Raw genomic sequence first — 12500 nt, 5'->3', positions numbered from 1 at the left:
GTTTCTCATCGAGTTTTCATATGTAAATATTTTGTCTATGGTGTTGGATAACGCATCTGTGGCGTTGGAATCGAATTCGGCATAAAATCCTAATGTGGCCAATGACACTCGAGCCGGTGGCCGGCACGGGCGACAAAAATGACGAATCTAACGAGACAATGTTGTTTTTCGTAGAGTTTTTATATGTAAATAACGTGTCTATGGCGTTGGATAACGCATCTGTGGGGTTGGAATTGAATTCTCCATGAAATCCTAATGTGGCCAATGACACTCGAGCACGTGGGCCGCTGGCCGACACGGGCGACAAAAATGACGATTATAACGAGACAATGTTGTTTTTCGTCAAGTTTTCATATGTAAATAATGTGTCTATAGTGTTGGATTGGTATTTGGATGTAAAATAAATAAACACTTAAAATGGAAAATTTTATTATGACTCTTTACCAAAGCAATGTCCGCTGCAGTCACTTCAGAAATTATTTCTAAGTATATTATGGGGGGTGAGGGTGTTTGTATATGGCGCTGTCCGAGCACTCGGTGCGGGCGTGCAGTCGCCCCCACTTCTCTGCCGGCCCCATGCAGGCGCCGCCCCCGGCCGCCCGGCACGTCATTCCGGCCGGCGACCGGCAACGTCGCTCCGGCCGGCTGCACGGCGGCGTTCGGTGTCCCCGGGCCGTTTGTGTTGGTCATGTTCCCGGATGTCGTGCGCGAAAACCCCGACGGGGTCGATCGAACATTCGATGTAGCGCCCCCCGCACGCTTGAGACCAATTGTTTGCGCGCATTGAGCGAGAAGTCCGCTTGGAAATTCGGTAATGCTCGTCAACCCAGCGTCGATCGGTTAAATTGTGGGTTGCGAGTCATGCGGAAGTTTGATTCTTGACATATCTCTTGTTTGTGCCGATGCTTGGCCTCGAACTAGCTGGACTCTCGATAAGTAATGAGGCCCTCGGATCTTCGGCAAGGCTTCCCCTTGGCATTCGGGTTGGTTAAGTCAAGGGTTCGGGGCCTTGCTGAGAAAGTTACTTGCGTCGTGTCGCGGGTGGATGTGCTCGATTTCTCGCCATGATTGTTTCGCACCTAAGCAATCCATCGAAGTCCCTCAGTGCAGGATGCGTCGATGCTCGGGAGCCTAAAATTGTGGTGCCCCAAACCTCGCCACGTAATCATGCAACATGTGACGTCAAATGCATAAAATTTTTTCTTTTCGACGACGTAATAATATAATGCATATACGACAAAATAGTGCAATCACCACACTATCTACGTCAGTGTAGCAGAAACAGTATAATAAATACACACATACAACTCAAATAAGACAATAAGCTATACTGTCTCTATCTACTATCAACTACAAGACTGTTTGACTAGACACACCTAGTCCTTCACCACTATCCTGTCTCACGCATAGTCCTGTAACCTGCCCAACAGAAACAGTTATATTAACAACATAAAATATAACTGAAATCATAATAGAAATACCCCCTTTGCCGTTTCTGGACAATCAGCCAACAACAACCTCAACAACATCACAATTCAACAACATCGACGATACGTCGCACCCCAACACCGTCGACAGCAATATCGTCGAACGAGCAACAACATCGACGATACGTCGCACCCCAACACCGGCGACAGCAATATCGTCGAACGAATAACCACATCAACGATACGTCGCACCCCAACACCGGCGACAGCAATATCGTTGAACGAACAACATCAACGTGACAACATCAACGAGACGTCTCCCAACAACGATAACCAACAACATCAACAATAACAAACAACAAATATAATACCAAATCACTCAAATCCAGTGATTTATCGTCGTTCAACACAATAGTATTCATCAATACTAAACAATAACAACATATGCTCGTACGTCAACACGTACCTGATAATCGAGTATATAAATAATCTTGCTATTTCTTTGATCCCGAGGCTTGTGATGTATCTAAATAATTCAACAACAATTATCAGATCATTGTCACCGTATCAACATAATCATAACAGCCTCAATATAACATCAAATAGCCCAACAACAATTAATGCAACAAAATATAAAACTCGATTATAAATTATTATCGCTCAATAATTTAATATTTTGGTGTATTTAATTCCCAATACTACCATCAAATACCCCTAAATTAATTTAACATCAAATAATAGGCTATTTTACAACATCCGTCAAATTGCGAAAACTTTATATCAACGTGTAGCCTATACGTCGTAGACTCCGAATATATAATCAGAATTAATAACAGCTGACAAACAACTCACCAATTTCAATTCAACGATTAAAAATCCCTAATTATAATAATTTAGGAATAGTTCAAAACAACAACACAATAATCTTCTCTACTTCGTTAAGATCATACACTATTCAACAATCTTCAATTTCAGTATGATTTAACAATTTATCGGATTTATTCCAGAAATCGACGAATTTCAAACATCATCAAAACTATAAAATTTATACCTTAAGTCGAAGACCTCGTTTCAACGATCCCAGAACTGAATTCGGTTCGTCGATTGGATAAACCGATAAGTCGCAAGAATTAAAAAGAGAAATCAGAACTTTCTTTCCCTCTTACCTCGCGTCTTTGTTGCCTTCTGTTCTTGCAGTGGAATTGATGACTGCTTCAAATATTTTTTTTAAATATTATATTATTAATATAATATAATATAATATATAATATTTAACATCGGTATATCTATTTGGAGCAGTCAAACGATAAAAATTTCCAAAACTCAAAACATGAAACTTCTATATCTTTGAGTTTTCTAGGTTATATCCAAATTTCAAATCATTTGGACTTTATATGACCAACATATGTCATATTTTTCTCTTTAAATTAATTAATTATTTAGTAATCTCAAATTACTAAATCAACAACTTGTAATATTTACTTCAGGCATTACATTTCTACCCCCCTTAAATGAATTTCGACCCCGAAATTAATCAACAACAGTAATAACATGCATAAATATAGATACGTCATACCATCAGAATAAGTAGGGGTAGGGCTCCATCATATGCCGCTCTGTCTCCCAAGTGGCCTCTTCAACACCTCTATGTTCCCACTGAACCTTCACCATCGGTATAAGCTTACTACGAAGTTTTTGTTTAGATCGATCCAAAATACAAACTGGTCTCTCAACATAAGACACATTAGGATCTAACTGAACCTCAGAAATATTTAACACATATGAAGGATCCGGCTCATACTTTCGCAACATCGACACATGAAACACATCATGAATACCAGATAAAGATGGAGGTAGAGCCAATCGGTAAGCCAAAGTGCCTATCCGCTGCAATATCTCATACGGGCCAACATACCTCGGTGCCAACTTTCCTTTCATGCCAAATCGCACTGTGCCACGAAAAAGAGAAACTTTCAAAAATACTCGATCGCCCTGCTGAATCTTTAAGGCTCTTCGTCTTTTATTGGCATATGCGGCTTGTCTATCTTGAGCTGCTTTCAATCGTTGCTGTATCAACTTTACTTTCTGTGCCATCTCATGAATCATATCAGGACCGGTAACTGCAGCTCGATCAACATCATCCCAGTATAATGGAGATCTACAACGTCTCCCGTACAATGCCTCAAATGGAGCCATCTGAATACTACTCTGATAACTATTGTTATACGCAAACTCTACCCTTGGAATAGATGACTGCCAAACAGATTTAAAATCCATAACATAAGCACGCAACATATCCTCCAGCGTATGAATAGTATGATCAGTCTGACCATCTGTCTGGGGATGATAAGCCGTACTCAATCTCAACTCTGTCCCCATCGCAGTCTGCAATCCTTCCCAAAAATGAGAAGTAAATCGAGGATCTCTATCAGAAAGAATAGACACTGGAATCCCATGCAACCATACAATCTCTCGTATATATAACTGTGCCATCGTCAATGTGGGGACCCGGGCTCTAACTCAATTCTTTTCGGGATTAATCGGATCCTCGTTCAAGAATACGGGTCAAAATTTTGCTTTTAACAGTAAATCAAATGTTTATAACTCAAGCACGAGATAGTTCTTTATTTTATTTCAATAAACATCGTTACTTGTCTTGTTTTAATACATTCATACAAACTAGTGTTCAATCCCAACCAAAATCAAAATATGGTACATGTCTAGTAAAAGAAACCACTAGTAATCTGCTGCGCCCGAAGTCACCACGCTATCTCGATCTCTCATCTCTGTCGTGACCCTGATCCTGCCCCACCTGTTGTTATGCACACATACAGACATAACGACAGCCGGAAACTCCGGTGAGAACAAATCCCTGTATAAAACATGTATACATGCTGATATGAAATCATAAATCATGCATGAAAGCAATAACAATGGCTCCATAGTCTATGAAACCGATCTATCTAAACATGCAACTCAAATCAAATCATGTCTTGACTCGAATCGACTCTACTCTAGGGATCCCGGTGTGAATAAGACGTCACTGTCTGTCACCTACCCTCCCAATCGGGGTAACTGTACGTCTTATTCCTAGACTTCGGTCATGTCTGTATCGAATGTCTACAATCGGAGGATGTCTGCTCCTATGCGTCGATACACCGAACGTCTAGAAGTTTGGCAAATCTGCCAATGACTCTCCTATCTCAAATGCATGAATATAAATCAATAAATGCATAATCATATCAAAATATTTGAATACAATCCATAAACCAATCATAATCATGTCAAAAGACACACAACTAATCTAGTATGTGGTTTTGTTGGGAAACTCAAATTGAATCTTATTTGAGTTGTGTCTTCCCCAAACAAAACATGCATTATACCTTCTTGTCGTTCGTAGCAGTCGAAGTCTCGTTGTCGAATCTATCAATATCAATTTGAAACGACATATTCAAGACGCATTCTATCAATCTCTAACTCAATTCAGTACACATACGGATCAATATTCAATCTCGGTACAATTTAACGGCATAACGACGTAATCTTGCGATACCGGTCGTCCAACTCTCAACATATATTAATAATTCATAGGTCTCAACTCATAATCATCATCATAGGTATATGATAATACTCAAAATCTGCACAAGTTAACTCTAAACATGCTGGAAAATAGTTACAATAGCATACAACGTCCGTTCTTCTATCCGGTTGTGTATATACTATGTTCAATATGTCAAGAACACGATATAACTATCATATTATAATTCTTTCAACATATGGAATCTGAATCATGCTGAAATTTAACCAAACTTACATCCTTAGATAGCTCTTGATACAAGGAATACAAATTTATGCTTGTATTGAAGTTTGGATGAGTATCTTTTGCACAACTTCAAGTCTAAATGAAAGAACCCTTTCACTTCTTTTGGAATGGCTCTCGATTTTCTCCAGCAAGTCTGAAGAAAGAATGACTCAGCCCAAGTGTATATATATATGCCATGTGTCTTCCTAAGAATTAAGGGTGGCTTTCTCGCAAGCAGCACCGCGGGTGCGGTCACTCTTCACCGCGGGTGCGCTATGCCCACGACATGCCTTTCATTTTCTGAAATTCGACGACCGCGGGTGCGGTACATATAAGACCGCGGGTGCGGTGACATTACCGCGGGTGCGGTTACGTTTGCACCGCGGGTGCGGTGTCATTTCTGTAAATACTTTCCAACTCTCTGTCCATCAACCGCGGGTGCACTCCTTCTTGGACCGCGGGTGCGGTGACCCTACTGTAAAAATGGTTAACTTTCTGTCCATGCACCGCGGGTGCGGTGCTTCTCTAGGCGCGGGTGCGGTCCCTTCTTCAAGCAACACCTCATCTTTTCATTTTATTTACATACAATCTAGGGCATTAAAGTCAAGTACGTACTACTCATGCTATAGGGTATAAAATGTGCAACTTTCGTCAATCGATCAACAATCACCCAAATAGCATCAATAGTTCCAGTTCTTCTTGGCAAATGAGTCACAAAATCCATCGTTATGTGCTCCAATTTCCAAGTCGGCACTTCTAAACTCCTCAAGTCACCTCCCGGCCTTCTCCTCTCAGCTTTGATCTGTTGACAATTAAGACATCGACGTACAAAATCAATCACATCACGTTTCATTCCCTTCCACCAAAACTGAGAGCGTAGATCCTTATACATCTTCTTGCCACCAGGGTGGATAGAATATCGGCTACAATGTGCACGCCGCAACAGGCCCTGGCGCAACTAAGATATATCAAGAACTACCCATCTATCATTCATCCTCAAACTGCCATCATCAGCCACTCTAAAACGAGTATCTTTTTTCTGAGAAACTAACTCCCTCCATCGCTGAACTCTCTCGTCTGTCATCTGTGCATCACGAATACAACCATATATATCAGGTTCAGCTAATAAGGTAGATACCTGGATAGGAGTCGTCGAGATATCAAAATCATATCCCAAGGAACAACAAGACATCATCATAGCTGATAAACGACTCACATCCTCTGCAGTACAAATCACTTTACGGCTCAGTGCATCAGGTGTAAGATTGGCTTGACCAGGATGATATTCAATCTCACAATCGTAATCCTTCAGCAAATCTAGCCATCGTCTCTGTCTCGTATTCAACTCGGCCTGTGTAAACAGAAATCTCAAGCTCTTATGATCAGTATAAATCGTAAACGAGGTACCATATAAATAGTGTCGTCATATCTTAAAGGCAAAGATAATGGCTGCCAACTCCAAGTCATGCACAGGGTACCTTGTTTCGTGTGGTTTCAGCTGTCTCGAGGCATATGCCACAACATGTCGATCCTGCATCAAAACACATCCCAAACCATGTAATGATGCATCAGTATAAACAACAAACCTCTCATTTTCTGTAGGAATTGATAACACCGGTGCAGTCGTCAGTCGGTGCTTCAACTCCTGAAAACTCCTCTCACATGCTTCAGACCACTGAAATCGCACACCTTTCTGAGTCAACTGTGTCAAAGCCCTAGAAATCTTTGAAAATCCCTCGATAAATCGATAATAATAACCTGCTAAACCCAAGAAACTACGAATCTTAGGTACAGATGTAGGTGCAGACCACTGTAACACGGCTTCGACCTTCGTTGGATCAACAGAAATCCCATCTCTCGATATAGCATGACCCAAGAAGACCACTCGATCCAACCAAAACTCACACTTACTGAGTTTGACATACAACTGTCTATCTCGCAACACCTGTAACACTGAACGCAAGTGCCCTGCATGCTCAGCCTCACTCCTGGAATATATCAATATATCATCAATAAACACAATAACAAATCGATCGAGATAAGGCTGAAATACCCTATTCATCAAACTCATGAACACAGCTGGAGCATTCGTCAATCCAAACGGCATAACTAAAAACTCTTAATGCCCATATCTGGTCCTGAATGCTGTCTTCTGAATATCCTCCTCTCTAACTCGTATCTGAAGATATCCTGACCTCAAATCAATCTTCGAATATATTGAGGTTCCCTGTAACTGATCAAACAAATCATCAATACGAGGGAGGGGATATTTATTCTTAATTGTTACCTTATTCAGCTGTCGATAGTCGATACAAAGCCACATAGTTCCATCTTTCTTTCTCACAAATAAGACTGGTGCACCACAAGGCGATACACTAGGGCGAATGTATCCCTTGTCCAGCAAGTCCTGCAACTGGGCTTTCAACTCTCTCAACTCTGCTGGTGCCATTCTGTAAGGAGTAGGTGAAATAGGGGAAGTACTTGGCATCAACTCAATCCCAAACTCCACCTCACGGGCTGGTGGGAAGCCTGGAATCTCATCAGGAAATACATCGGCAAACTCAGCAACTATAGGTATCTCCTCTATTCCCACCTCCTTCTTCTTTTCTGTCACATCTACAGCATAAATAAGATAACCCTCATGCCCATGCTCCAATAACCGAGACATCCGGATGGCAGATACCAACGGAACACGGGGACGAGAACCCTTCCCATAAAATGTCGAACGCTCTTTCTCATCTGTATAAAAATATACCACCTGCTTATAACAATCAACTGTCGCACAATATCTCCTCAGCACATTAATTCCCACAATACAATAAAAATCAGTCATCTCTAGAATAATCATATCAGATCTCAGCTCATAGCCCTCATAAGAAATAATACCATCTGATGTCATAGATACAACTGATATATAACCTCCAGAAGGTGTCGAAACAAAAAGAGGCATAGACAATGGAGACGAGCGCATATGATGCTCAACCACAAACCTCTTCGATATAAAAGTATGCAAGGAACCAGTATCAAAAAGAATATAAGCAGGATAAGAACATAAATAACACTTACCCGTTATGATCTCCTCTCGTGCCTCCTCTGCCTGCTCTCGTGTCAAAGCATACACCTGTGCCTGAGGCGGACTAGCTCCCTGCATACGTGGCTGTCCTCCGGAAGGTCGTGGTGTAAACTGCTGAGGCTGTCGTCCTCCTCTCTCTGAGGATCTACCTCTAGCACTCCTAGGACCTCGCTGTCCCTCACGACTAGGACACTGTCTCGCCAGATGACCAACACCGCCACACTCAAAACAGGTGATCTCGGTCTGTGTACACTCTCTGATCAGATGAGGTCCCCCACAACGATAACATCTCACTGCTCTGGACTCTCCTCTCTACCCCTGAACAGACTGAGAACAGCCCCCACGACTCTCAACACGACGTGAATCAAATCGACGCTTCCCAGATGATGCTGAAGAAGAAGATGAACCCTTCTGATATTTAAAAGACTGTCCCTGAGGTCGCAATGACTCCCTAGTCGGCTCAGATAATCATCCTTGAACCCCATACTCCTGCATAACTAACTCTGCCATCTCAGCCCTCGTCACTGCATCCTCAAATGATACCTGGTTGTTTGATTGCACACGATCAAATAACTCTAACTTCAACCCTTTCAAGAAATGACTCATCTTAGCATGAACATTCGTAGCAATATGTGGCACATATTTCAACAATGCAGAATATCGAGTCTCATACTCAGCAACAGACATACTACCCTGTCTCAAATCCTAAAATTCTTTCTCTTTCTTTTGTCTGGCTGCTATAGAAAAATATTTATCAAGAAAATGAGACCGAAACACATCCCAATCAACAGTACGGCCCTGAGCTCTCAATCCGGCCTCAGTCGTCTGCCACCACAATAGTACATTCCGCGAAAGCTGAAATGTACCCATCGTAACCAAGCAGATCTAGCACGTGGTGCAGTCACAAATATCTGCTCTATCCTCTCAATCCACTCCTCTGCTCGCTCACCGGTCTCAGAACTATCAAATCTCGGCGGAAGATAACTGCTGAAATGTGCCAAAGTCAACTCACCAGGCAATAAAGGCTGATCTGCTAGTGCCTGTCCCATAGGAGGAGGTGGCAATGGATTTATCTGTCCAAATCCACTGTCAACCTCGTCTATTTCCTCGTGTGGATGTACCTGTTCTCTAGCTGCCATCACTGGAAATCAAATTGTTAATCATAACATTTAACAATTACAATCCAGTAATCATCATCACACCTTTCGCACGAAAGTACACGCAACTAAAGAACAATCAATCATATCGAGAAATCATCAATAACAAGTCAAATGCACAGACACACGCAGATAATATCGTCATCAGACTCCCTCATCACAAACCCAACTCCTAACCATCCCAGACATCTAACATATGCTGTGATACCACCAAATGTGGCGCCCCAAACCTCGCCACGTAATCATGCAACATGTGACGTCATATGCATAAAATTTTTTTTTTTCGACGACGTAATAATATAATGCATATACGACAAAATAGTGCAATCACCACACTATCTACGTCAGTGTAGCAGAAACAGTATATTAAATACACACATACAACTCAAATAAGACAATAAGCTATACTGTCTCTATCTACTATCAACTACAAGACTGGTTTGACTAGACACGCCTAGTCCTTCACCAATATCCTGTCTCACACATAGTCCTGTAACCTGCCCAACAGAAACAGCCCTCAAAGGGTGAGCATATACAACAATCATCATCGTAATACATAACAGTTATATAAACAACATAAAATATAACTGAAATCATAATAGAAATACCCCTTTTGTCGTTTCTGGACAATCAGTCAACAACAACCTCAACAACATCACAATTCAACAACATCGACGATACGTCGCACCCCAACATCGGCGACAGCAATATCGTCGAACGAACAACAACATCGACGATACGTCGCACCCCAACACCGGCGACAGCAATATCGTCGAACGAATAACAACATCAACGATACGTCGCACCCCAACACCGGCGACAGCAATATCGTTGAACGAACAACATCAACGTGACAACATCAACGAGACGTCTCCCAACAACGATAACCAACAACATCAACAATAATAAACAACAAATATAATACCAAATCACCCAAATCCAGTGATTTATCGTCGTTCAACACAATAGAATTCATCAATACTAATCAGTAACAACATATGCTCGTACGTCAACACGTACCTGATAATCGGGTATATATATAGTCTGGTTATTTCTTTGATCCCGAGGCTTGTGATGTATCTAAATAATTCAACAACAATTATCAGATCATTGTCACCGTATCAACATAATCATAACAGCCTCAATATATAACAACAAATAGCCCAACAACAATTAATTCAACAAAATATAAAACTCGATTATAAATTATTATCGCTCAACAATTTAATATTCTGGTGTATTTAATTCACAATACTACCATCAAATACGCCCAAATTAATTTAACGTCAAATAATAGGCTATTTTACAACATCCATCAAATTGCGAAAACTTTATATCAACGTGTAGCCTATACTTTGTAGACTCCGAATATATAATCAGAATTAATAACAGTTGACAAACAACTCACAATTTCAATTCAACGATTAAAAATACCTAATTTTAATAATTTAGGAATAGTTCAAAACAACAACACAATAATCTTCTCTACTTCGTTAAGATCATACACTATTCAACAATCTTCAATTTCAGTATGATTTAACAATTTATCGGATTTATTCCAGAAATCGACGAATTTCAAACATCATCAAAACTATAAAATTTATACCTCAAATCGAAGACCTCGTGTCAACGATCCCAGAACTGAAGTCGATTCGTCGATTGGATAAACCGATAAGTCACAAGAATTAAAAAGAGAAATCAGAACTTTCTTTCCCTCTCACCTCGCGTCTTTGTTGCCTTCTGTTCTTGCGGTGGAATTGATGAACTTCAAAAATTTTTTTTTAAATATTATATTATTAATATAATATATAATATTTAACATCGTTATATCCATTTGGATGAGTCAAACGATAAAAATTTCCAAAACTCAAAACATGAAACTTCTATATCTTTGAGTTTTCTACGTTATATCCAAATTTCAAATCATTTGGACTTTATAAGACCAACATATGTCATATTTTCCTCTTTAAAATTAATTAATTATTTAGTAATCTCAAATAACTAAATCAACAACTTGTAATATTTACTTTAGGCATTACAAAAATAGTCTCAGCTTTCAGGGGTCGGGGAGCGACGGGGCATCGTGGGTGTCCCTAGCTTCGACAAGCGATTCAATCGCTCGACGGTTAACCACAGTCCGTGTTAGTCGGGGCATGTGCTCAGAACATTTGCCAGTCTTCCGCCTCTTTTCGTCAGATCGTAGCGGTGGAAGATCGGAGTGGGTGTATGTGCTTTGTGTACGTAACGACACGTGAGTGGTGATGGGTGTGTACGGGTTACGTGTGGTCCCTGCTTGTGCAGCGAAAATGTATCCGGCACCCTTTTCCATTGATCGGTTCACGAGATTAGGAAAAACATCGGTTAGCCGAGCTTGGTTTCCTGCGTTATGTGATTAGAGTGTTGGAATCCGTCGGATTAGTAGGAACCTTTCGCCTCAAGAAGCGCGAGCCGCGTTACAAGGTGGACTTCGAAGCAAATGTCATGAACCAACCCCCGATGGCTCCAATGGTGATCCAGGGTTGTTGGGGTCAGTGGCACCACGTTCGTTCTCTCGTTCATGGAGTACCTCGTGGGTACGAGGCGTCATCGTTCTCTATTTGCCCCAAAAAAAGCGTCCCACGCTTCGTGCGAACGATAGTTGTTGCTGCTTTGGCTTTGTCCATGCAGTTCCAGAAGTCGACATGGAATGCTACCTGGTTGATCCTGCCAGTAGTCATATGCTTGTCTCAAAGATTAAGCCATGCATGTGTATGTATGAACTAATTCAGACTGTGAAACTACGAATGGCTCATTAAATCAGTTATAGTTTGTTTGATGGTACCTGCTCCTCGGATAACCTAAGTAATTCTAGAGCTAATACGTGCAACAAACCCCGACTTCCGGTAGGGATGAATTTATTATATAAAAGGCTGACACGGGCTCTGCCCGTCGCTGCGATGATTCATGATAACTCGACGGATCGCACGGCCCTCGTGCCGGCGACGCATCATTAAAATTTCTGCCCTATCAACTTTCGATGGTAGGATAGTGGCCTACTATGG

The sequence above is a fragment of the Primulina tabacum genome, chromosome 12 (assembly GCF_025594145.1).
Source record: "Primulina tabacum isolate GXHZ01 chromosome 12, ASM2559414v2, whole genome shotgun sequence".
Classification (NCBI taxonomy): Eukaryota; Viridiplantae; Streptophyta; class Magnoliopsida; order Lamiales; family Gesneriaceae; genus Primulina; species Primulina tabacum.
Note: the sequence above shows the minus strand (reverse complement) of the source record.